We start from the raw sequence: 6134 nt of genomic DNA, 5'->3' as shown, positions 1-6134 counted from the left end.
CGCGAAATTCAAAAATATTTTTTTGAAATATATAACTTTCATACATTCACAAGTGCAATACACCAAATTAAAGATAAACTTCTTGTTAATCTACCCATTGTGTCCCTTTTCAAAAAAGCTTTACAGCGAAAGCACACCATATGATTATGTTAGGTCAGAGCCTAGTCACAAAAACAGACACAGACATTTTCCAGCCAAAGAGAGGAGTCACAAAAAGCAGAAATAGAGATAAAATTAATCACTATCCTTTGATGATCTTCATCAGATGGCACTCATAGGACTTCATGTTACACAATACATGTATGTTCATATTTCTATCCAAAAATCTCAGTTTACATTGTCGCTTTATGGTCAGTATTGTTGTGCCTCGAAAACATCCGGCGAATTTTCAGAGAGCCACATCAAATTACAGAAATACTGAAAATAAACTTTGATAAAAGATACAACTATTATGCACAGAATTATAGATATACTTCTCCGCTGTGTCAGATTTCAAAAAAGCTTTACGGAAAAGGAAACCATGCAATAATCTGAGTATGGTGCTCAGACACAAAAACAAGCCATGCAGATATCCGCCATGTTGTGGAGTCAGTAAAAGTCAAAAACAGCGTTATAAATATTCACTTACCTGTGATGATCTTCATCAGAATGCACTCCCAGAAATCTCAGTTCCACAATAAATGTTTGTTATGTTCGATCAAGTCCATCATTTATGTCCAAATACCTCCTTTTGTTAGCACGTTTGGTAAACATATCCAAACTCACGAAGCGCGGGCAGGTCCAGTTGAAAGTTCAGACGAAAAGTTCAAAAAGTTATATTACAGTTCGTATAGAATCAATCTTTAGGATGTTAGGATGTTTTTAACATAAATCTTCAATAATGTTCCAACCGGAGAATTCCTTTGTCTTTAGAATTGCAATGGAACACAAGCTAACTCTCACGTGAGCGCGCGTGATCAGCTCATGGCACTCTGGCAGGCCTCATCCCACTTCACAGTAGAAGCCTCAAACAAGGTTCTAAAGACTATTGACATCTAGTGGAAGCCTTAGGAATGTGCAATATGACCCCATAGACACTGTATATTCGATAGGCAATGAGTTGAAAAACTACAAACCTCAGATTTCCCACTTCCTGGTTGGATTTTTCTCAGGTTTTCGCCTGCCATATGAGTTCTGTTATACTCACAGACATCATTCAAACAGAGTGTTTTCTATCCAATACTACTAATAATATGCATATATTCGCTTCTGGGCCAGAATAGCAGGAAGTTTACTCTGGGCACGCTTTTCATCCGAACATGAAAATGCTGCCCCCTATCCCAAACAGGTTTTAAATAAAGGTCAAATAAAAATGAGCTAACACAACATGCCATTGGAACACAGTGGATGGTTGCTGATAATGGTCCTATGTACGCCTAGGTAGATATTCCATTAAAAAATCAGTTGTTTCCAGCTACAGTAGTCATTAACAATGTCTACACTGTATTTCTGATCAATTTGATGTTATTTTAATGCACAAAAAATATGCTTTTCTTTCAAAAACAAGAACATTTCTAAGTGACCCCAAACTTTTGAATGGTAGTGTATATAAATGTATTTTCTTGGTATTTAATTCATTTAACAGACTTTAAACATTCAAACATGGTTACATTTCATTAAAATGTTAGCGTTCTAGGACCATTCTCCAACTGGTTTGATGGCGTTGCAGTGGATAGGAGCCATCTTACAGTCTCCTGACCAAAACTTTTTTTTTTACTTTACTTTTTAATTTTTTAAAACTTATTGTCTCCACCATCATTTCCTGTGACCGAAACAGCGATCACTACTCGTTATTGTTATTCGTTATGGAGCATATGACAAATACAATTGATTTTGAATTTGATTTGACATTGGGAATGTTCTCAAATAGTTCAGAGAACGTTAAGAAACCTTGTTCTTCTGTGGGAATTTGAGTACTTCAGCATAACATTTTCAGTAGGTTTCCTTATAGTTCAATTTAAAGTCATGTTCTCAGAACATTAAGAAAACGTTCCATAAAAAACACAAGAAATTTAGTAACATTAAAAGAATGTTATTTAAAAACATATATAATTCCATTTGCCTGGTGGTGCAGGGGACTAATTCTATGGATAGAGGATAGATGATCATAGGTTTGAATCTCACTGACGCCATGCCACAATAGAAAATAAATGAATTTCCATGTGTCCTATCCATGCATGGAGTTCAAAACAGTTAACCTAAGCTAGCAGTCGTTTTGAAACATTCAGTTATTTCAAAAACCTCCAAATAACCTTTACATTACGTTCAAAACATTCACAACATTTAGAAAACGTTCTTAGAACGTTACTAACTTAACTTCAAACAACATACCATTTCTGTTCTCAGGACGTTAATAAAACCTGAAAATGTACATTCAGGCAAAATTTTCACTTCCATTCTCAGAATGTTTTTAAAAAAATGCAATTTTACTGGTCAGGAAACGTATGGCTTTGTTCCCAGAACCAATGGGAAACCAAAGACTTACGTTCCAAGACGCCAAATGTGCTAGCTGGTGTGTATGTTGTGTGTGTGTGTGTTTAGTCAGGCTGTCACGAGCACTCTGTGTCTATGAAGGCGTGGGCCTCTTACCCAACATGCCCTGTGGTACTGTCGCCTGTGGGACATTTTTGCATCAGTCCACCCACAAATTTACTGGCTTCCCCAGAATGCAGTTGACCCAGGTGTCAATAACCGCCCCAACCTGAACTCAAATCATCCATCTCACATCTGCTATATTACCCATAGGCATGCATGGAGGCACGGACACACGCATGAACACACACACAAAAACACACACAGAGACACACACATTCACACACACCACTCTCTCAACACCCTGAACACAAATCATCTATCGCACTCTGCTTTGAGACAGGCATGGCCTCAGGGTACCTAAACGAACCTGCATTCACACAGACCTCGTTAGAGCTTGTGCTACATCTCGGTTCACATATCCCTTGATTACCAATGGTAACCAGGCTAGCTATGCTAGCAGGTATTGGAAGTCCATTTGTCTTTAGGAAGTCTCATTCATCATATCAGATTAGCATAACCAGTGCACTCCATCACCAGGAAAGGTTGACAGTTTTGTGTTCAACATACTGTAACGCAGGCTGGTGCATCAATTCAAACCAAGCCCAATACAGTAGTGCCAATCAACATGTACTGTATAGCCTCAGTTTTAGCCTCAGTTTTATTAAAATCAGGATACAAATGTCAGATTTAGTCTGGGCCCAGATATACATTTAAGGAATGTATTTTTTCTATGCAATGCACCCATGCTGTCTTTATGGTAAAATATATGGTTTGCAGGCACTCTGGTTGGAGTGTACAGTAGGTGTGTATTGTATCGTATGCATGTGGGTTGTTTTCACTTGCTTGCTTTAGTGCAGCATGGTGTGTGTGTGCTCACCTTGTGTGTATGTGTGTACCGAGTGTGTGTTTTACGAGCTGCGCGTACAGTGTGAGTGTTTGATGGTACTGGTGAAGAGTTTACAGAATGTGTGTGTTTGGTTCGGTATGCGAGTGCGTGTGTGTCTCTGACTGTTTGTGTGTTTTTACGGGGGTCCAGTGCAGGCCGTGTGTTTTTGAAGGGGGGTGAAACAGCTGCCTTTTACTGCCCCAGGGGCTAATAAACAGGCAGAGAAGGGCAGTTATCTACCCCTTTTACTGGCCAGGACAGGACTTTACTGAGGTCACACTGTAACTACACACAGCTGCAGAGGGAGATTTTTTATTTTTTTTAACCTTTATTTGACAAGGCAAGTCAGTTAAGAACACATTCTTATTTTCAATGATGGCTTAGGAACAGTGGGTTAACTGCCTGTTCAGGGGCAGAACGACAGATTTGTACCTTTGAAGGGGGGTTTGAACTTGCAACCTTCTAGTTACTAGTCCAACGCTCTAACCACTAGGCTACCCTGCCGCCCCAGATAGAATAAGAGAGCGAGAGAGAGAGAAAGAGAGAGAGAGCGAGACGGGACATAAGTGGAGAATGGTGCAGTGAGATTGTTCCTATGAGACTAAGGGAGGGGTTTCATATGGTATCAGTGAATATATGGGAAATGCCAAATTAAATAGAGTCTGTAGACCTTAAAGAGGCATTAGTAAGAGCATAGATCAACCCAGTGGAAGCAGAGACCAAGACAACACTGGATCATATCCCATAGTCCCTCTAGCACTCCACAGTCCACAGGTCTGGGTTTCACCTAACAGATAAGACCTGGGGAGTTGTAGCTTAGGGGTCAAAGAAAGACCATTTTGAACATTTCTAAATTCCTTTCCTTGTGTACCTCTCTCTTTTCCATTTCCTCTACCTCTATCACCCTTCTCTGTGTGTGAGAGTGTCTCCAGTTCTCTTCAATTTCCAGGTTTTCTTAAAGATTCTGCTCCTCGTTAAGCACATCTGCTGTCAATCAACAGTACCCTATAATCCCATTGGCATTTCCTGCCTGTCGGGACACGCCTCCTGACCCTTTTCTTCTGATCATTGATTGGCCGGATTGGTTGGGCCCCAACCTGGCCATCTCTGGGTTCCAACTGGCCAACTCAACTGTCCATCAAATAGACTCATGTTCAACTTCATTCCACTTATCATCATCAGCTTTAACTGTTGCCTTAACGACAGATGTGTTTGTGTGATTTCAGAGATGAAGGACTAACATTGAAGTGTATGTCTGTGTGCCCGCTCGTGCACACCCGTGTGTGTGTGTGTGTGTGTGTGTGTGTGTGTGTGTGTGTGTGTGTGTGTGTGTGTGTGTGTGTGTTTGCAGTGGTGTAAAGTACTTAAGTAAAAAATACTTTCATTTTTTGGGGTATATATACTTTACTTTACTATTTATATTTTTGACAACTTTTACTTTTATTTCACTACATTCCTAAAGAAAATATAGTACTTTTTACTCCACACATTTTCCCTGACAAGCAAAAGTAACCATTACAGTTTGAATGCTTTGCAGGACAGGAAAATAGTCAAATTCACACACTTATCAAGAGAACACGTGGTCATTCCTACTGCCTACGGCCTGGCAGACTCACTAAACACAAATGCATCTTTTGTAAATAATGTCTGAGTGTTGGAGTGTGCCCCTGACTATCCGAAAAATTTAAAAACAAGACAATTGTGCTGTCTGCTTTGCTAAATAATAGGAATTTTAAATGATTTATACTTTTACTTTTGATACCGAAGTATTTTTTTTAGCAATTACATTTACTTTTGATACTTAAGTATATTTAAAACCAAATAATTTTAGACCTTTACTCAAGTAGTATTTTACTGGCCTACTTCACTTTTACTCAAGTATGACAATTGGGTACTTTTTCCACCACTGTGTGTGTGTGTGTGTGTGTGTGTGTGTGTGTGTGTGTGTGTGTGCGCATGTGTGTGTGTGTGTGTGTGTGTGTGTGTGTGTGTGTGTGTGTGTGTGTGTGTGTGTGTGTGTGTGTGCGTGTGTGTGTGTGTGTGTGTGTGTGTGTGTGTGTGGAGATGGGGGAGAGAGAGAAGAGAGGATGAATGGAGAAGGGGGAGAGAGAGAGAGAGAGAGAGAGAGAGGATGAAGGGAGAAGGGGGAGAGAGAAGAGAGGATGACTGGAGAAGGGGGAGAGAGAGAAGAGAGGATGAATGGAGAAAATGACCGAGAAGAGAGGCAGTGAGAAAGAAAGGAGTGGAGAAAGGAGGGCATGTGGTAGAGAGTTGATTGACAGAGAGAGAAAGACGGGAGGGATGGGGAGAAGGAAAAAGGGAGAGTCTCGAGGGGGCGGGGAGACAGACAAGTTATTCTTGTTGCAGACAGCTGAGACAAAGTCTAAAATAAGATGTGTACTAGCTCGGGCTGTGACGGTCATGTAATTTTGGATGATGCTAATTGGCCAGCCAAATGACCACCGTGTCCCTAATAACCGTTCAAGTAGTAAATAATACTAAATATATAGGTATTTATTTATTTATTTTGGACACATTTTCTCCTCCTCTGCTCCTGACTGCATGTGCTTAGAATGATTCATTCTATTTCTATGTGTGCTGTTGCTGCATTGTTGGGGCGTTGGCACCCCAAGACACCTTTCAGCAAGGAGCGACAAAGTTTCATCACATTTTT

This window comes from Oncorhynchus masou, chromosome 29 (genome assembly GCF_036934945.1).
Source record: "Oncorhynchus masou masou isolate Uvic2021 chromosome 29, UVic_Omas_1.1, whole genome shotgun sequence".
NCBI classification, from domain to species: Eukaryota; Metazoa; Chordata; class Actinopteri; order Salmoniformes; family Salmonidae; genus Oncorhynchus; species Oncorhynchus masou.
Note: the sequence above shows the minus strand (reverse complement) of the source record.